Below are 20,619 nucleotides of genomic sequence, written 5' to 3'. Positions count from 1 at the left end.
CAGCATCCTCAAGAGTTCAGACATAAAACCGTTTAGCTCTGAAACACCAACAACCAAATCTGTCCTTAGATCCTGAAGCACAGACTGCTTACTCACAGAATCAGCATGGAGACATTCCTGTCCCAACACCATTGTTTTCCCAACAAGCTGGCCACACACAGCCCCGTGGTTATAGGCTGCTCAACTTTCTTAACAGCTTCTACTCCCTCCCTATCCGTGGCCCCACAAAGTCGCGGGACCTCCTGGTCAACCTCCTCCTCGCCCTGGCTAAAAAGGCCACCCACGCGACCAGGGAGAGGAGGTTGGCCGACGGAGACTCCTGCGACTGTGGGGCTTGTTTCCGGTCCCTCGTCCGCTCACGTCTCCGGGCGGAGTTCCTCTGGGCGGCGTCCGCTGGCTCCCTTGACGCCTTCGAGGAGCAGTGGGCGCTGTCCGGGGTTCTCTGCTCGGTGTCCCCGTCTGGCTCCCTCCTTATGACCCTTTGACCTCACTCCTGTCCCTGTTCTTTTATTAGTTGTCCCCCGCAATTAGTGGGTTTCCGTGGCCCTGTGGATCCTCCCCTTAGGCTGGGGGGGGGGGGATCCGTTAGCATGGGGCGGGCTTCCGCCCGCCCTCTCTCCCGGATAACCCAATAGATACTCCACCTGAGACCTTTTTAAAGCTACCCACACTGGATCCTTCAAAAGGAAAATCAGTGGATCCATTTACAGCAGAAAATTTCTGGCTGTTAGGAACTGAAACTTCCTTGATTAAATCACTTTTACACCCTTCAGTTGCAGTAAACTGCTTGCACAGATTACCATGAGGATTTCCTTCCCTATGAGCTTTTATAAGCAGTAATTCACCCCTCTCAGAAATTTGCCCTTACCCTCTTTACCTAAGGTTTGCTCTAAAGGAACACTTTCCTGAGCAACCACAGACTCTTTCTGGGTCTCACTTACATTCAGAATCACCCCAGGCCCATCAGGCAGATCTCTACACAATCCCCTTTTAGGCAAACTTATAGACTTTGCTTCTAACCTGTTATCTAGAATCTCCTTTCCCTGGCCTGGAACAAGTTTAGGAATCTTTTCCTTCTTGCTACAAGTTGTCAAACTGTCAGTAGGCAACACAATTAAACCACCTTTCTGCTCTCCTTGTGCCCTGACTAGGGTATCACCCTGATCAGACAGAGTTGCTACACCCTTTTCCAACCACACATTAGCAACTGGCAAACTACAAGCACCAGAATTGTCTGGTTTCTGGGATTTTGCTAAGACACTAACTGGATGCAGCCTAGTCACAGTGCCATTCTCCCCAGCAGACACAAACTTAGGACCATTCCCTTCCTGGGCTTTAGCTGTATTTACAATTAACTCTGAGACAACTGCACTATTCTCAACCATCACAGGCTGAAAGGCACCTTCTGTCTGCTCCACAGACAAAGAAAAGCCGGAGACACCTTCTTCTTTACCAGACATACAGCTTGGGATCTCATTTCCCTTGTCCCAGCACACAGGGCTGTTCACAGACAACTGCTTGGAGACCGAGGTAGCTTCCTCCATAGGCAAGTCAATACCCCTGACAGACACAGGAACATTTCCTTCACTGTCACGTTTCTTCACACAGGAAACAGGTAAGAGATAGGGACACTCATCTTCCACTATTCTTCTCTTCCCACACTGCTGACTAGACAAAGCCATCAGCTCACAAGGCTGCCTAGGCTCCTCCAAACTTTCCTTACCAGGCACATTGCCACTCCCAACAGATAAGCTGCTGCTTTTTTCACTACGCTGAGCTACTTCCAGCAAATCACAGTTACCTATTTCAGGTTCACTTTTACAAGCTGCACTAGCCAACAATCCATAACCCATCAAAAATTTACCCTTTCCTTCCTTAGTTAGGTCTTTAACCTGACCATCTACTTTAATCTGCTCCTGAGAAACATTTTCCTTACCAATGAGATCTTTCTGCTCTTGGTCTAACTCCAGATTCACTTCTGAGATATGAGACAGACATTCAGAAACTCCATTCACAGACACACTGCTTTCTGGCACAGACAAACCTTTGGAGCAACCCACCTCAGGCAAATCACTGCCCACAATAGACACAGGTTTAAGATAATTTCTGTCCTGTGACTGACTACCTGGACTGAACAAAGCTTTAACATTTTCCCCAGTTAAAAGATCCTTAGGCAATAACTTCCTGACGCCAACTATAACTTCATGCTGAGCCCCATTCCATTCGAGGTGGATTCTGGCTAAAGGCACACGCACAGCAAACTCAGAGGACTACAACATTCACACTCTGATTTGGTAAATAATCTTCCTCTTTGATCAGATCTGCTTTAACAAGAGTGATGTTAGAAGCCATAATTTGCCCTAAACAGCTTTTACCATTGACTTTTACACACACTATGAATTTTTCATTACCACTCCCATACAGAGCACTGGCACAATTTATGGGGCCACCCTCTACTGAACACACAGTAACAGCATTGACATAAAAGGTGGTATTGTTGGGATACATTTGGTTATCCCCAGACAACTGCTCAGAGTTATACAACATACCAACATTGTTATAAACTGGACTTTCAAGAGGATACAATTTCTGCTGTTCTTCCCTTGCTTTTTTGACTTGGAGCTGGAGTCTAGAAGTTTCTTGTTGCATCTGCAGAGTATTCTCCTCAGCAGCCAGCAGCTCCTTACATGCTTTTTCTTCTCTCTCTCAGCAGCTTCTTTCTCTCTCTCTCAGCAGCTTCTTTCTCTCTCTCTCAGCAGCTTCTTCCTCCAGCTGGGCCAAGGCTTGCTTCTCTTTCATTCGAATTTCTGCCAGTTTTTGCTCATGTTCAAACTGCAGGCTGTCCATCAGGGCTTGCAATTTCATTGCTTTTGCTGATGATTTCTGTCTCATGGTCACTGATCTTTAACCAAACAAATTCTCAATTCCAAATTTCAAATTTGGATAGCGTGGGGTTCTGACCCAAAGCTTAATTGACCTGGTTCTGTGGATCCAAGCACGACTACGCTACTGTGACGATGCGGTTCTGGCGGGACCCAACTGAGAGCGCCAATTCAGGACCAATTGCTCAAACAGGGCAGTCACAGCACAAGGCTGGGGTTTTTCCACCTCTAAGGCAAACCAAACCAGCCAGACAAAAATGACCTCAGTTTCACCGCACTGGCTAACCACAAGTCACACAAGCAATTTCCTTAGACACTCCGGTCTCCCAGTATCACCACCAGTGCCACTCGTTCTGGGGATGAATGGTTATGAAAACCAACACCCCAATAAAAGAAAAAGGTTCTCTCGATCCTAAAGAATCAAGCCCCAGACCCAGGTCAATATACACATTAGATCTTACCCACAAATCACGCTGTTGCCAATCCTTTAGAATCTAAAATCTAAAGGTTTATTCATAAAGGGAAAAAGGTAGAGATGAGAGCTAGAATTGGTTAAATGGAATCAATTACATACAGTAATAGCAAAGTTCTTATTTCAGGCTTGTAGCAGTGATGGAATAAACTGCAGGTTCAAATCAAGTCTCTGGAGTACATCCCCAGCTGGGATGGGTCATCAGTCCCTTGTGTAGAGCTTCAGCTTGTAGCAAAGTCCCTCCAGAGGTAAGAAGCAGGATTGAAGACAAGTGGAGATGAGGCATCAGCCTTATATAGGCTCTTCCAGGTGTAAGAACATTTCTTTGTTCTTACTGTGGGAAAATTACAGCAAAATGGAGTCTGCAGTCACATGGGCAAGTTCATGCACATCCTGCTGAGTTACAAGACGTATCTGCCGCCTCTCAATGGGTCAGTTGTGTAGCTGATGGTCCTTAATGGGCCATCAAGCAGGCTAGGCAGAGCTAACACCAACTTGTCTGGGATTTTTCCCAGAAATATAGCACAAATTTGAAATACAGACAGTATACAGCCAATACTCATAACTTCAACTACAAAATGATACAGACAGCATAATCATAACCAGCAACCCATAACCTGGTCTTAGACACCTTATATGACCCCCTTTACATAAGATTTGGTGCCACTACGGGACCTTGGTTGCAAACCATGTTCTATATGGTCCCAGTTTATATCAATAACGTCACACTCTTAGATCCATTTTCCAGCCTGTCCTCCTAGCTGGGTCCCCAGTGGCCCGTCCTTGGTCAGGGCAGTGAATGCAATGCAGTGTCAGGCCCTTCCTCCTTGAAGGACGGAGAAAGAAGCTGGGACTTCAAGCCAGAGCTCTGCCTGGTTCTGTTGCGCACTAACCTCAGGGCCCCTGGCTGGCTTGGGGAGTGAGAGTCTGAACCCTCCTGTGAGATGCAGAAAATGGTCCTCAGAGAAGAGCCACAGGCTCCTTCCTAGAGAATCAGCCCTTCTCTCTGATGGGCCCTGAGATTCCTGGGGGGATTGTGCTCACACTCAGTCCCTTCACCCAACCAAGGACTTGAGAGCCAGGGAGGCGGGAGGGGTCTGTCTCCTTCCTGGTGAGCTGTTCAGGAATCAGGAGTTCAGGGAGAATGGGACCAGCCCCAACACCGAACACTGTTCCACTCTAGAGAGACAATGACAAGTTGTGACCTGCAGAATGGAAGCATCGTCCTCAGGGCAACAATCCCCTTCTAAAGCTCTGCAATCAATGAATCAGATATTCCACCCTGCGCACACTGTCTCAGCCCCCTGAAGGTTGGGGAAGGGTGTGTGTCATTTGCACAACAAGTGCACCTGCCCATTGATCCTGAGCTGCCTCCTTTCCCCACGGCACATTAACTACTGGATCGTGTCCCGGGTGTCGCAGGAGAGAGCCAGGGCCATTAGGAGCAGCACGGCCCTGCTCAGATTCACCATCACCCTTCCTGAGTTTGACCTAAGTGACCTGTGACCCCAGCTTCCTGACACCAGGTGTAGGCGGGCTGGCTCCAACTGGCTGTAGGATCTGCTGCTGCAGGGGCTGTGGGTTAGGAGTGTTCCTCTTGGGGAGGCAGAGGCAGAGCAGGGAATGAGCTTGGCTTGAGTCAAGTTCTTCTTGTCCTGGTTAAGTGGTGACTGGGCTTTTAAGGGGACCATGCTCCAGGTTCATGCCTTCCTGTCATCCTGGAGCAGCTGGGGAAGCAAGTCTTCCTGGAGGGCCCTGCCCACATCCCTGTTCTCCAGGCTCCCTTGGGGGCAGAGGAAATTAAGGATCTAGCTCTAGCTTCTATCCTCTAGCGTCTCCTGCAGAGCGGCTGAGGGGAAAAAGAGAGTCCTGGCCCAGGAGGAACTAGGAGCTGACAGGAAAACGCTGATGGAGTCCCATCTCCCTCTCCCTTCCTTTAGAACTCAGCAGAATTCCCCAGGCTTGGTCACCATGTGGCACAGCTGGCTCTGTTCATCAGTGACCCAGGCAAGGACCTCAGCCGGAAGGCCAGGGAGGGGGTTTACTGGCTCTGCCAGCTGCTGCTGCACCGGAGGGTAAGGAACCCAGCTGGGAAATGGCACCCAATAGAAGAGTGTGACTGGGACCCCAGCCAATTTCTCTCAGACTGACCAAGGCTGGAGGATGAGTGTCTCTCTGTCTCTTTCTCTGTTCTACACCCCTCCCCTGCAATTCTGTTGGGCCAGGCACGCAGCGAGGACTCTGCTCACTGTGCAGCAACCAATGGGATTGGAAGGACACAGGCACTGCAACCAGAATGCCAAATGCATTTGGCAGTCTGTTTCCCAGGGCTGACCATCCAGGAGGCCGAAGAGCTGTGGTGCTGGGACAGCAGGCTCCTGGGCTACAGGAACACAGCCAGGGTAGGGGAGGTAAGGACATTCTGCCAGGGCATGAGACAGCTCAGGGAGTGGGGGTGGCTGGGTCCCCTGCAGTCGCCATTAGATGGAGATGTAAAAGCAGCAAAGAATCCTGTGGCACCTTATAGACTAACAGACATTTTGCAGCATGAGCTTTCGTGGGTGAATACCCGCTTCGTCGGTCTTGGGCAATCTGCTAATGCCTCACATCCTGTTTGTTTTAGGTCTTTGGCAAGTTCTTCTTGGAGAGGCAGAGAAGATTTTTCCTCCGGACGGAGGGCAGTGCTGGCCATCCACGACCCCCTGCTGCGTGTCAGCCAGGCTGGGCTGCTCCTCACCTACAGCCTCCTGGGGGAAGCCCAGCAGCTGATGGCGGACAAGGTAAGCAGCTGCATTAGACTCGGGAGATTGGGGAGGGACCCAGGCCTCATTGCCATCCTATCGCCATTCGCTGGCCTGGCAGGAAGGAGTCTGGTGAGGAATGAGAGCGAGAGCAGATGCTACTGGGAAGGGAGATGAATTCACCTCCATGAGCAGGAGGAAACCAGCTTGTCCCCAGACCAGCTCCAATGCAGCTTTTTAGCAAGGCTAATTAATGAGAAGCATTACCTCCTCACAGACTTATGTTCTTAGGGCACGGTGCTTTCGCTCTTGGAAAGAGCAGACCAATCCCCTAAGTGCCCTCTGCGAGCCTCTCCTGTCCCACAGGGCCTCACCCAGTTCCCAGTGGCCTAGTGTCCATGTCAACCAAGCCACCACCTAGAGAGAAGGGGAGGATTCAGTCAGCAGGGGCTGCTGATCTGCCCCATTCCCCAGGGCTGCCATCCTGTGGCTTCAGCATTAGTGTGTGGGATGACTTGGGGCAAGATCTCAACCTCCTTGCAACCCACTTCACTGCTACCAGAATCCCTCCTGCCCCCCCGCTAGAGCCCCCTCCCTGGCCCACCTCCTCCTCTCCCTGCTGCAGGTACTGCTCTGGCTCACTGTAAATGGGGAGCTAGTGGAAGGGGAAATAGAGCCCCCTGGCACTCACTAAAAGGGAAAGTGGTGGATTCTCCATCTCTTGATGTCATTTATTGAAGACTAGATGCCTTTCTGGAATGTGTTTGCCCCAAAAGTAGCTATTGTGCTATACAGGAAGCCTGTGATGTGCGGGGAGTTAGAATAGATGGTCTAAAGGTCTCTTCTGGCCATAAAGTCTACGAACATTGGAAAAACTGAGTGTAGCATTGGGAGCAGCCTCTGGTGTTTTACTGCCTAGCCGGCTTGCTTCCTGGAGTGAACACTGATTGAGTGGGGTGATCCACAGGGAGTAGCTCAAACCTTGAAAGTGTCTGGCCAGCGGCAGGACATTAGCACTTCAGGGGAGGGGTGGGTGTGGCCGTGACATCACAAAGGCCTTTTGCAGGACCTCCACCTATTGGTCAAAGGTGGTGGGGAGATGGTGACCTCACAGAGATGTTGACATCCACCAGGCAGGACAGGGGCACAGGGCTAGGGACACCTCGGAGACCCCTGTGGCTCTGCTTCAACAAGTCTCCTTCTCGAGGTCTCTCTTTGAGGACTTAGAGAGAATTAGGGTTCACGTACGTGAGCGCGAGGAGGAACCTCTTTTGAGTTTTCTCCTTTCCTTTTACTGACTTTACTAGAAAACGGACGCCCCTGTTTAGAAGGTAAGAGCCTCCGAGAGGTTTGGAAGCTGCTCAGTCTGATGCATCTGGTGCCAGCTGAATTCTAGGTATGGAAAACACTAGTTTAAGGTGGCAGAATTTTAAGGTGCTGGAGGGGCAGCTGGGGGCAGGGATTGCTGGGGCTGAAGATTGGGGAGAAGAAACGAGATAGATTCTGAGCTTGGTCACTAGTAGGGAAGAATTGGAGGAGCGGGAGGCAGGTGCAGGGATCCTGCTGGCTGTGTGGGGTGCTGGCTGGGTAATCTCCTCACTGGGAAGTGTCAGTGATGCCCGAATCTCACACGCCCCTTTGTCTCTTTTGGGTCTCACAGGAGCTCATAGAGGAGCTGCCTGATAACTCTCCACCCGGCAGCGTCCTCGCTAATTCCCTGATTACTGTGAGCAACCTCAGGTACCGCGACCCTCCTGCCCGGTTCCCTTAAACCTGGTGCTGCTCAGGCCCAGGGCTGGGAGTCACTGCCCCTCCCGCTCCCAGGTCACCTCCCAAGGGTGGCTCCTGTGTCAGAGGTGGTGGGAAGGTTCCCTCTCTCCTGGCTGGGTTGTTCTTTTCGCTCCAGTAACATTGCAATGGCTTTGGGGAGAGGCTCACTTCCAGGATCAGATAGAAGAGGGGCAGCAGGGTCCAGGGAACAGGTGCTATTCCTGTCCTGCCACTGTCTGTCTGAGAAACCTTGGCCTTGTCATTCCCTGGCTCGGTGCCTCAGTTTCCATTCTCGCCAGCCTCTGCCTAGTTCCCTGCAGTTTCGCGACTGTGTTGGTGCCAGTCCCACCCCTGCGCTGCACAGTCCTATGCCAGCTCCTCTCTCTTGCCAGCTCCCTGACACCTGCCCTTGAGCCAGAGCTAGAGACCCACCTCCTTCGAGCTGCTGTCTTTACCCTGGGCACTCAGAAGGACACCACCCAAGTCCAGGTAGATCATGCTAAAGTCATGGATTGAAGAGCCAGCTGTCATCCTGCCATGAATCCTGGCTAATTGCCTGCAGTGGGATATGAATGAGAGAGGCCAGGATATGTGTTTGGGGGTCCCACCAGTGCTTCCCAGAGACCCCTCTTCCCATCCTCTGGCAGATGTAGCCTCACTTTCCCTCACTCTGACCCATGGCTCTCCCTTGCTTTGCAGGATCTGCATAGGGTCTTGCCCCAAAAGTAACTATTGTGCTATACAGGAAGCCTGTGATATGCAGGGGGTTAGAATAGATGCTCTAAAGGCCTCCTGTCTCGTGGGGAATGATAGTGAGAGCAGGTGCTACTGGGAAGGGAGATGAATTCACCTCCAGGAGCAGGAGGAAACCAGCTTGTCCCCAGACCAGCTCCAATGCAGCTCTTTAGCAAGGCTAATTAATGAGAAGCATTACCTCCTCACAGACTTATGTTCTTAGGGCACGGTGCTTTCGCTCTTGGAAAGAGCAGACGAGTCCCCTAAGTGAGCCCTCTGCGAACCTCTCCTGTCCCACATGGCCTCACCCAGTTCCCAGTGGCCTAGTGTCCATATCAACCAAGCCACCACCTAGAGAGAAGGGGAGGGAGGATTCAGTCAGCAGGGGCTGCTGATCTGCCCCATTCACCAGGGTTGCCATCCTGTGGCTTCAGCATTAGTGTGTGGGATGACTTGGGGCAAGAGCTCAACCTCCTTGCAACCCACTTCACTGCTGCCAGAATCCCTCCTGTTCCCCCTGCTAGAGCCCCTTTCCTGCCCAACCTGGGTGGGGGTGGAGGAGAGGGTTCTGAGAACTTGAGCTATGCTTTGGAGGTGGAACAGCTGTCAAGGGCACTGAGGGGAAGGTGGCAGGAGCTCACCCTAAGAGGGGGGTTGGCACTGGAGGTCACTAGAAAGGAAAAGAAGACTCCATTCTCGGGGTCAGGAGGTGAATCCATCCCTCAGAAGTGGGCAGGTGCTGGGTGGAAATGCTGCTGGTTCCTGGTGCCCTTAATGCTGCTGGTTCCTGGTGCCCTTAATTACCCCTGATTCCTCGGAGCATTTGAGTCTCTGACAGGTTCTTGTTCCCTTGTAGCAGGAGGACCAAAGTAATGCACCAGGTCCGCATCATCTGGCACTTGCCCCAGGTGCCCGAGGCACTGCAGGGGCTGTGCCTCTGAGGCCACCAGAAACTTCCACCCGCTCCCTGCTGCAGGTACTGCTCTGGCTCACTGTAAATGGGGAGCTAGTGGAAGGGGAAATGAAGCCCCTGGCACTGACTAAAACTCTCTCTCCTCTCTGTGGAGCAGGGTCCTTCCCTCTGTCTGTTACAGCTGTCCCCCTGCTGCACTTTTTTTCCCTCTCTCCTTTCTGCTTGTTCTGTGTGTCTGCCCCTCCCGGCCTTGGGCTGACAAAAGTCACAGCCTGGCCCTGCTGTTCATGGAAATGACTTGTGCAGACTAACTGGAGCCATTGCTCTGCTCGGAAGAGGGGGGGGCGGGCTTTTGGCTCCTTTGTTTAGACCTGGGCTCGGTGTAGGGTGCATATGAGGTCATGCCTGTGTAGGTCATGCCTGTGGCTTAAAACTTGCCCAGACATGTTCTATGCCTACCTGCAGTTTTTTCCCTGCTTTCTCTCCTCCCTGTAAGAAGGGGAACCAATCAAAGTTACTGGTGGGAAACTGCCTAAGTTTGCCTTTATAACCAGACATTTTCTGATCAGACCTTAGAAAGATTCCTGCATTGCTGCCTGGTCTGATCAGCCAGGGGTTCTGGGGGGTCTTTTCTCCGCTCTCGTTTTATTTTTGAGCATACCCCCATTTTTAAACTCCCCTCCCATGAACAACAAATTTTGCCTGGAGATCTCCTGATTATTGTGAGCAAATTGAGTCCTCTGATGCTGAAACTGCTGTGCCTGCTTCTGCCTTTGCTGCTGTCCTGGGGATTGGTAAGAACTCTCTCTTGCAGACTCCCCCTGTCTTAGCTGCTGGCTTTCTTTCCCCAGCAGGCAGACCCAAGCTAACTCCTTGGTCTGTATCTGTAATCTGCTTTTAACTCTGCAGCACCTTTACTGCTAGAAATAAGCCTGCTTGCAGCTGCCCCACTGCTGCAGCCACACCCTTGGAGAACTACCCCTAGTATAAGGTGCACCCATTAGGTTAGGTTTAGCCTTTAGTCTAGATAAATTGTAATTTCATTTTGCATAGCTGTGGTTAAGTTAGGTTTAGCATTGTACTCTGTAAGTTAGGCTTGGAGAATTGTTGCATTGTGTTTTGTTATTTGCTAATTTGTGTAGTCTTGGTTAAGTTAGATCATAGATAAGATTTTGCTGTATTCTGTATAATTGTGATGAAGTCTGTGTTCTCACTGTCAGCCCCCCCCCAGGCTTTCTCTGTGTCTCTCTGACTTGTTAGTCTCTTTGCTGCTCCACCACATGCCCCTCTTTCCCCCATCCCAATCTAGCATAAAACCCCATTGGTTACCCTTTTTTCTCTCTGATACACCTCACATTGTACATTTACACCACTGTGACACATTTTTACCTAGAATTGTTTCCTATTTAACATATTTTATCCATAACGGTTAGTTGGTTATATGCTGCTGTGACACACCCTGTACATAGAAAATTGTTAGCTACCTGTTACATTTATATTTCTGTGTTAATTGGTTACCCACTGTATTGTATCCTACTGTATTGTACCCCACTATTGAAACCCCCTTACTGTTCACCAAAAGAAACCCCTCCCCAATTGTCTACCTTAACAAACCCCATACTCCTCACTATTGAATTTTACCTGTTTTTGCATTTTCTTAATAAAGTTTATTTTGCACCCCACCAGTGCAGTAATTGTCCCCCAAGATCCCATACCTGCTGGCAGGGACACCCTCTACCCCCTAAAGTCCTTCATTTGGGGCAGGAGTGTTTTACCTCACACCCATTCCCTTCCCCCCTTTTTTAGTCTACCGCATCCCATCCCCTCTGCTCCCAGGCAGTGCTCTCCCTGCCCCATATGGTGCAGAAAGGCCATTAGCCACAGCCCCTATCCCCACTGAAGCTCGGAAAGCTCCACTTTTGAGGAGGTGGTGGTGGGACAGAGGCTCAGGGTTAGCTTCACGTCCTGCCCTTTATACTTCCCTTGACTCTTCTATAGAGTCTCTTGGTGTGAAATGAATAGGAGCCGCCTTTCCGGCTGTCTTCCAGGCCCTGGGATCTGGCACAGCCTCCCAGACTGGCGCAGCCTGCAGATGAGCCACCTCAGGGAGCAGTGGGGACACATCACCTCGTCCCATCAAAGCAAGCAATGGTGGGTCTCAGAGAGGCTAGATGGAAGACCCCACTCCCTCCTGGAGGTAAGAGCCATTTACTGCTTGGGGCATGTAGGTCTCTTGGGGGAGAAATGGGATCCCCGATGCATAGCCTGACTGAGAGTTTCCCCTGTCCCTGGCTCCCAGCTCTGGGACAGAGATGTCTCCATCATTGTTCCACCCTGGTTTTGTTTCTAGGAAGGGGCTCCCCAGAGATGTCCTCGAACATGGACTCCTATGAACATTTCCGCTGGGAGGCTCCAGCCCCTCGGGCATGAAGAGAGCATCAGGTAGTTGTGGCATCTCTATTCTCCAGGTCCACTTCCCACAGCAGGGCAAACGAACCCTTCAGCTCCCAGAATCCCAACGCTTTGACCTCCTTCCACTCAGCAGTGGGGTTTCTCCAGCCCCCTCACCACACCTGTCAGCCTCTGAACGATGAAGGGCCTGAATGTCAGAGTTACCATAACAAGCACTCTCCATTTCCAGGCAGTGGGGCCTGTGTGTACTCAGCCCCTCTGGAAACCAGGTCTGAAATGGGGAGCAAGGACCCCAGCCCAGTAACAGTAGGAGTGGGCAGAGCAGGCCTGTACCAGGGTGCTTTCCCCTGGGCTGCACAGCCTGGGGCTTAGCCATGGTGATTACAGAATGAGCTTTAATTGAGAGGCACTATGTACCTTCCTATAAAGAGCCAGATTTCAGTGGTGATACAGCCCAGCTGGGGTATCAACAGGAATGAGAACGAGGTAGGTAGTTCAGAGCAGCAAGGAAAGCCTAGAGGGAACTTGAGAAGAGAGGTAGGAAGTGCCCAGGGAAAACTGCAGCAAAGAGAAAGGAGCAGACCTAGGTATTGGGTTCAGGGCCCTCTGTGAGGAATCCCTTCCTTGCAGATGCTGTGCTTTGGTTCCTGGACTCTGCCAGGAAGCCCAGCTCCCATCCCTAGCAGCTTGGCTCTTCCCTAAGTGCTGTGTACTAGGCCCACTGCAGAGAACGGCTCTGGGCAAGTACTGCAGAGCCAGCTGTTATCCTGGTAGGTGCAGCCCCAGATTCCATAACCCTGACCCATGGTCTCCCTCCACTGACAGGCTCTGAAGATGGCCTGCCCAGAGCCATGGATGCCATGCCGAAGAGCTTGCTGACAGCAATCTCCAGCACATCTTGGAGGTGAGCATAATGGTCAGGGGCAGCAGGAATTTTACCTTAGCCCTGGGGAGGCCTGGAAATGAGAGACAGGATGATCCACGTTTCCACTGTGTCCTGCTACTTGAGAGCCGTCAGTGCAGGGCAGTGTTGGGGCACTTCCACCTTCAGGGATAGAGGGAAGGCGCTGGTGCTTGACAACAGCAAGGGTTAGGCTAAAAGGGGTAAAAACAAGGGTGATGTCGTGCTAGGAGTCTACTACAGACCACCTAACCAGGTGGAAGAGGTGGATGAGGCTTTTTTTAAACAACTAACAAAATCATCCAAAGCCCCAGATTTGGTGGTGATGGGGGACTTCAACTATCCAGATATATGTTGGGAAAATAACACCGCAGGGCACAGACTATCCAATAAGTTCTTGGACTGCATTGCAGACAACTTTTTATTTCAGAAGGTTGAAAAAGCTACTAGGCGGGAAGCTGTTCTAGACTTGATTTTTAACAAATAGGGAGGAACTCATTGAGAATTTGAAAGTAGAAGGCAGCTTCGGTGAAAGTGATCATGAAATCATAGAGTTTGCAATTCTAAGGAAGGGTAGAAGGGAGTACAGCAAAATAGAGATAATGGATTTCAGGAAGGCGGATTTTGGTAAGCTCAGAGAGCTGATAGGTAAGGTCCCATGGGAATCGAGACTGAAGGGAAAAACAACTGAGGAGAGTTGGCAGTTTTTCAAAGGGACACTATTAAGGGCCCAAAAGCAAGCTATTCCGCTGGGCTGGAAAGATAGAAAATGTGTCAAAAACCACCTTGGCTTAACAACGAGATCTTGCATGATCTAGAAAATAAAAAGTCATATAAAAATGGAAACTAGGACAGACTACAAAGGATGAATATAGGCAAACAACACAGGAATGCAGGGGCAAGATTAAAAAGGCAATGGCACAAAATGAGCTCAAACTAGCTATGAGAATAAAGGGAAACAAGAATTTTTTTATCAATACATTAGAAGCAAGAGGAAGACTAAGGACAGGGTAGGCCCACTGCTCATTGAGGAGGGAGAAACAGTAACAGGAAACTTGGAAATGGCAGAGATGCTTAATGACTTATTTGTTTCGGTTTTCACTGAGAAAAGTCTGAAGGAATGCCTAACATAGTGAATGCTAATGGAAAAGGGGGTAGGTTTAGAAGATAAATAAAAAAAGAACAAGTTAAAAATCACTTAGAAAAGTTAGATGTCTGCAAGTCACCAGGGCCTGATTAAATGCATCCTAGAATACTCAAGGAGCTCATAGAGGAGGTATCTGAGCCTCTAGCTATTATCTTTGGAAATCATGGGAGACGGGAGAGATTCCAGAAGACCGGAAAAGGGCAAATATAGTGCCAATCTATAAAAAGGGAAATAAAAACAACCCAGGAAACTACAAACCAGTTAGCAGGGGCGGCTCTAGGTATTTTGCTGCCCCAAACACGGCAGGCAGGCTGTTTTTGGCAGCTTGCCTGTGGGAGGTCCCCGGTTCTGCGGATTCGGCGGCATGCCTGCGGGACGTCTGCTGAAGCCGCGGGACCAGCGGACCCTCCGCAGGCATGCCGCCGAAGGCAACCTGCCTGCCACCCTCGCGGCAACCGGCAGAGTGCCCCCTGTGGCTTGCCGCCCCAGGCACGTGCTTGGCGTGCTGGTGCCTGGAACCGCCCCTTCCAGTTAGTTTAACTTCTGTGCCAGGGAAGATAATGGAGCAAGTAATTAAGGAAATCATCTGCAAACACTTGGAAGGTGGTAAGATCATAGGGAATAGCCAGCATGGATTTGTAAAGAACAAATCGTGTCAAACCAATCTGATAGCTTTCTTTGATAGGATAACGAGTCTTGTGGATAAGGGAGAAGTGGTGGATGTGGTATACCTAGACTTTAGTAAGGCATTTGATACTGTCTCGCATTATATTCTTATCGATAAACTAGGCAAATAAAATTTAGATGGTGCTACTATAAGGTGGGTGCATAACTAGCTGGATAACCGTACTTAGAGAGTAGTTATTAATGGTTCCCAATCCTGCTGGAAAGGTATAACAAGTGGGATTCCGCAGGGGTGTTTTGGGACCGGCTGTGTTCAATATCTTCATCAACGACTTAGACACTGGCATACAAAGTATGCTTATTAAGTTTGCAGATGATACCAAACTGGGAGGGATTGCAACTGCTTTGGAGGATAGGGTCAAAATTCAAAATGAGCTGGACAAATTGGAGAAATGGTCTGAGGTAAACAGGATGAAGTTTAACAAAGACAAATGCAAAGTGCTCCATTTAGGAAGGAAAAATCAGTTTCACACATACAAAATGGGAAGAGACTGTCTAAGAACGAGTACGGCAGAAAGGGATCTAGAGGTTATGGTGGACCACAAGCTAAATATGAGTCAACAGTGTGATGCTGTTGCAAAAAAAGCAAACGTGATTCTGGGATGCATTAACAGATGTGTTATGAACAAGACATGAGAAGTCATTCTTCCGCTCTACTCTGCGCTGGTTAGGCCTCAACTGGAGTATTGTGTCCAGTTCTGGGCATAGCATTTCAAGAAAGCTGTGGTGAAATTGGAGAGGGTCCAGAGAAGAGCCACAAGAATGATTAAAGGTCTTGAGAAAATGACCTATGAAGAAGGCTGAAAGACTTGGGTTTGTTTAGTTTGGAAAAGAGAAGACTGAGAGGGGACATGATAGCAGTTTTCAGGTATCTAAAAGGGTGTCATCAGGAGGAGGGAGAAAACTTGTTCATCTTAGCCTCTAAGGATAGAACAAGAAGCAAAGGAGGTTTAGGTTGGACATTAGGAAAAAGTTCCTAACTGTCAGGGTGGTTAAACACTGGAATAAATTGCCTAGAGAGGTTGTGGAATCTCCATCTCTGGAGATATTTAAGAGTAGGTTAGATAAATGTCTATCAGGGATGGTCTAGAGAGTATTTGGTCCTGCCATTAGGGCAGGGAACTGGACTCGATGACCTCTCGAGGTCCCTTCCAGTCCTAGAATCTATGAACAGGGCTCCGCCTGGTCCTATTGAGCACTAACTCCAAGGCCCCAGGCAGGCTTGCGGAGTGAGAGCATCAGACCCGGTGAGGTCCAGGAGAAGGCCCTCAGAGAAGAGCACTGGCTCCTTCCTAGGAAGCTGCTGAGACTCTCAAGGAGGGATTCATCCCTTCTCTCCCACGAACACACAGGATTGTAAGGAGCACAGGGCGTTGTTCTTTATCCAGCAGAGGCCTGTCCTAGCTCTCACCCATAAACCTGGGAGAGAGCTGGGAACTTGACCGGGTCCTCCCCCTGCATTTGCCCTGGTACACTCTCTTCTCCCCTCCTGCCTTGACTATTTAGCTATGGCTCTATGCACATGAAACAAACGGGAACTTCTTCTCTATCTCTAAGCTAAACTGGTTTATTAAGTCTGACCCCTCAACATATTTCAGGGGGCGTATTTCCAGTACATGTACAGAACTCATTATACCCCACTCAGACCTACATCACGCAAGGATATTCATCACCAGAGTGTTGTCAGCTTTCCAAACATAAGAAGGGCCATACTGGGTCAGACCCAAGGTCCATGTAGCCCCATATCCTGTCTTCTGGCAGTGGCCAATGCCAGAAGAAATGCCCCAGAAGAAATGAACAGAACAGGTAATGATCAAGTGGTCCATTCCCTGTCATCCATTCCCAGCTTCTGGCAAACAGAGGCTAGAGACAGCATCCTTACCCATCCTGGCTAATAGCCATTGATGTACCTATCCTCTGTGAGTTTACCTACTTCTTTGTTGAACCCTGTTATAGTCTTGGTCTTCACAACATCCTCTGGCAAGGAGTTCCACAGGCTGACTGTGCGTTGTGTGAAAAACTACTTCCTATTTTTAGTTTTCAACCTGCTGCCTATTAATTTCATTTGGTGACCCCAGTTCTTGAACGATGCGAAGGAGTAAATAACACTTCCTTATTTACTTTCTCCACACCAGTCATGATTTTAAAGACCTCTATCATGTCCCCCCCTTAGTCGTCTCTTTTCTAAGCTGGAAAGTCCCAGTCGTCTTAATCTCTCCTCATTTGGCAACTCTTCCAAACCCCTCCAGATCCCTTTCTTGAGTGGTAACAGCTAATTTAGATCCCATAGTTTTATATATAGAGTTGGGATTGTATTTTCCAATGTGCATTTCTTTGCATTTATAAACACTGAATTCTGAACATTGCCATTTTGTTGCCCAGTCACCCAGTTTGGTGAGATCCTTTTGTAGCTCTTTGCAATCTGCTTGGGATTTAACTACCTTGAGTAGTTTGGTTTTTTTTTATCATCTGAAAATTTTGGCACCTCACTGTTTACCCCTTTTTCCAAATCATTTATGAATATGTTGAATGACACTGGTCTCAGTTCAGACCCCAGGGGGACACCACCATTTACCTCTCTCCATTCTGAAAACTGACCATTTATTCCTACCCTCTGTTTCCTATCTTTTAACCAGTTACCAATCCATGAGAGGAACTTATGATGTACCTGTCTGGCACAATAATTCTGCATTGAATCAGTTGAGTCAATTGCTTATTCTTTGCGGTTCAGACCCTCTGTTCTCCCCCTGGGGTGACAGAACCCTGATCATCACATCTGTCTTTCAGGCTCTGTCCCAGCCTCTCACAGAGATGTATCCTGCAGTCAGCCCAGCTCAGGGAGCAGTGGGGACAAGTGATCTCCTCCTGTCAGACCAAGCAACATGGGTCTCATTGAGGCTCAGATGGAAGATCCCATGCATCTCCTGGAGGTAAGAACTGTTGACTCTTTGTGCCACTTGGGGCCCTTACAACAAACAGGGGGCGCCTGCTACATATTCTGGTTGGGGGAGCTTTCGCTATCCTTGGATCCCAGCCCTGGTACAGAGACCTATTTCTCATCATGACATCCTCATTTTATTCTCAGAGGATGTGTCCAGGATCCTGGATAATGTTTTCTGCAGGAGGTTTGAATGGGGAGAGATCACTCACTGTCATGACCCAGAGGCCTTCAACCCAGGGCTGTAGAGTTCATGGAAGCAGCTACACTCCAACCCTCCACCTGGAAGCCTGCTGAAAATTGCTTACCTAGGACCCATGAAGTTCAGCCCCAGTCTGAGGCTCCGCTCCTGAGGTTCTAGTGGAGGAGTCCCAGAGAAGCTTATTGGCCCTCTGGCCCTGCTTAAGGCAGCAGCAGGAAAAGGAAGCTGACTGAACACCAGGGCTGCTCCCTGTTCTGGATCGTGTGCTGCCTCTTTCTGCTGCTGCTCCCCTGGCTTGATTCCCTGGCATCTGATTTGTGGGTTTGATTGCAAGTTTCTCTTGTGCTTCTGATCTTCCAGTATCCTGACCCAGCTGATTCTCAACTGACATGCATCCGAAGAAGTGGGTATTCACCCACGAAAGCTCATGCTCCAAAATGTCTGTTAGTCTATAAGGTGCCACAGGACTCTTTGCTGCTGTCATGTGAGTGTGGACTCTGGCTCTGACCAGTAGGTCTGGCTGCCCTTGACCCAGCCGTGACATTGAATTTTGTACAATTTCTCCAATGCTCTTTTTTGCTCTCCAGCAAGAGACACCAGTACCTTGGCTCCCAAAGTCCTGATTGCCTGCTATTCAAGGGCTGAGGGGTAGTGCTTGTATTGTCCCCCCGCCCCACCACCCGAGCTGCTTTTCCTATGGGAATCTCTCTAGAGCAGAGGAGAAATCTCCTCTTCTCTTAGGATCAGTCCCAGTAGTAATTCCACCCACCCTGGCCTCAGCTCAGCTACTTTGTTTACCTGGGATCAGGGACCACTTTTGAAGCCCTTAGCATGTGGGTGGAGGTGGGAGCAAAGGCTGAAGCTCCAGCAGTTTCCAACAAAGAACACCACCTTGTCTTTCTATGGTCCGACTAGGGCTCACCATCCATCTTGGAGCTGAACACCAGATGGGAGCTGATAGATTGTTCTTGGTGGGCCATGTTTTTGTGTGGGAGAGAGGGCCAGGAGAAGATGCACCACACATGACTAGGACCGGGATAAACAATCTGTAATGGTAGGTAAGTCAAACAATGGCCACATACAGATACCTTGGGCATCCATGGGGACTGAATCTGGGCCCTTCGCTGCCAAGAGCACAACTCACTCCATTATGGTAGTGACCCCTACCAGCCCCTCTGAGGGGGTCAGTATTATCTCTGTTAACTGGCGCACAGGGATGGAAAGCAACTGGCTGCAAGGTCACACACAACATCACTGCCAGAGGCAGGAAGGAAGCATGGTACTGATACCAGTCCAGCTCCGATCACTAGACTCCACCCACTTCCAAAGCCAGAGAACCCAGGAGCCCTGACTGTGACAGCTAGGCCTTAAATGACAAGACCAACCTCCCTCCCCCTCAGGAAGCCATAGAAGGGACCATCTGCTAAGCTCCCCTTTGCAATGGCACTGCCAGAGACCATTGCTAGTGGGTGCCAAGTAATTGAGCAGGAAACTCCTTGAGAGACTCCTAGAGACTTGCAGGTGTTTCACTGTGACCCTCTGGGAGCCATGGAAAGAAAGCTGCATGGAAGAGACTCTCCGGCTCTAACAAAGGGTTTCTATTCTCCTAGAGAGTCAGCCAGTGAAGCCAGTTTGCAGAATGTGGAAGAGCTGTTTGGCGATGGGTTGGAGGATTCACCATGTAGGTGGCAGCAGCTGCAGTGCCTGGGGTCTCCATGGGCCAAGGCTCCACTCCTGACACACCAGGCTAATCTCCCACTGCTCTCAGGGGGCTTTGGCTTTAGCTGCTGGGCCTGCGTGCCTAGAGAGAAGACTCCGGTATTTCCATCAGGCTGCTCAATGGCAAATGTAGCCATCCACAGAAGTGAAGAAGAATGGAAGTGAAAGAGTAAAGCTGGACCATCCGCTGCGCTGTTGCAAGCAAGTGAGCAGAGCTGGGGAGAGAAGAGGGAGAACACGAAGGTGGCTGGTGGCAGTAAGGAGGAAAAGCAGTTTGGGAGCCAGGAGCGTAGAAATAAATAGTTAATGATGAATACTGCGGGCTTTGTCTTGTGTGGTGAAGGATTGAAAATGAGTCTCTTTACTATCACACTCAACTTTAAAATAGCCTGGTATGATGACAGGGCAGGTCTATAAAGGTAAGAGGTCACTTTAAGGGCTTGACATCCCAGATTCTGTCGCTATTGTATGCTTCTATCAACATGATCTCAACCCAACAAATCCCTGAGGTGGTAGCAGTAGTGAGCTCTTGTCTCTTTTTCTAGACTAACCACCAGAAAAAAGACACAATACATGTGGCCAAGGAAATAGAGGCATGGGGGTCACTCGCAGTGTTTCCTGTTAATATGGCTCTTGTCGGGGAGCATGGCAGGTTACTTTGGACTAGGTAGGAGCCACAAACCTGCACATCCTGAGGCTCCAGAGACCTCTCTCCAGATCCCAGAGCTTATGTATGTGTCCTCTCTTCCAACACTCACCTGTTGGTGACTAATGCAGTCATAGAGTTCAGGTTCAGTGTCATGCATTCCTCAGGAGGACTTGAGCTGCAATGGATCCTCCTGTGCATGGGCTGAGTGGGCAACCTCTCTATGCCATATCTGGTTTCCAACCCATACACACTAAGGAGGAGGTGATGGACTTACCCCAAAGGTGGGTGTGGGAAGAAGCAGAGTGAAGAGATGATCAGAAAGCCATCCCATAGCATTCCTCCTAGAGTCATTCCAACAACCACCTGGCTCCTTCCTGCCGTAGGCCGCAGCCCCTAGGTTCCATAAGGAATTTCTGAATTAACCTTCTAGAAAGCTGCCTCTGGCTCTCTACAA

The 20,619-nt window shown here is 49.7% G+C and overlaps 2 long non-coding RNA genes across 4 annotated transcripts; both read left to right on the top strand.

Moving 5' to 3' along the window:
• Positions 1-3,542: 3,542 nt before the first annotated feature.
• On the top strand, positions 3,543-8,354 carry LOC123363560. Its single transcript, XR_006576805.1, has 6 exons — positions 3,543-3,602; positions 5,295-5,429; positions 5,683-5,765; positions 5,978-6,134; positions 7,403-7,491; positions 8,258-8,354. It is a non-coding gene; the product is annotated as an uncharacterized LOC123363560 (long non-coding RNA).
• Positions 8,355-9,462: 1,108 nt separating this feature from the next.
• LOC123363559 lies at positions 9,463-19,798 on the top strand. Of its 3 annotated transcripts, XR_006576804.1 has the most exons (9): positions 9,463-9,576; positions 11,562-11,710; positions 11,864-11,955; positions 12,751-12,829; positions 17,294-17,356; positions 17,445-17,587; positions 17,743-18,281; positions 18,713-18,851; positions 19,408-19,798. It is a non-coding gene; the product is annotated as an uncharacterized LOC123363559 (long non-coding RNA). The 3 variants fall into 3 exon arrangements; XR_006576802.1 differs by lacking the exon at positions 17,294-17,356; XR_006576803.1 differs by lacking the exon at positions 17,294-17,356 and having other exon boundaries at positions 18,713-18,855.
• Positions 19,799-20,619: the final 821 nt, after the last annotated feature.

The sequence above is a fragment of the Mauremys mutica genome, chromosome 2 (genome assembly GCF_020497125.1).
Source record: "Mauremys mutica isolate MM-2020 ecotype Southern chromosome 2, ASM2049712v1, whole genome shotgun sequence".
Classification (NCBI taxonomy): Eukaryota; Metazoa; Chordata; order Testudines; family Geoemydidae; genus Mauremys; species Mauremys mutica.
This window is presented reverse-complemented; position numbering and strand designations above follow the sequence as displayed.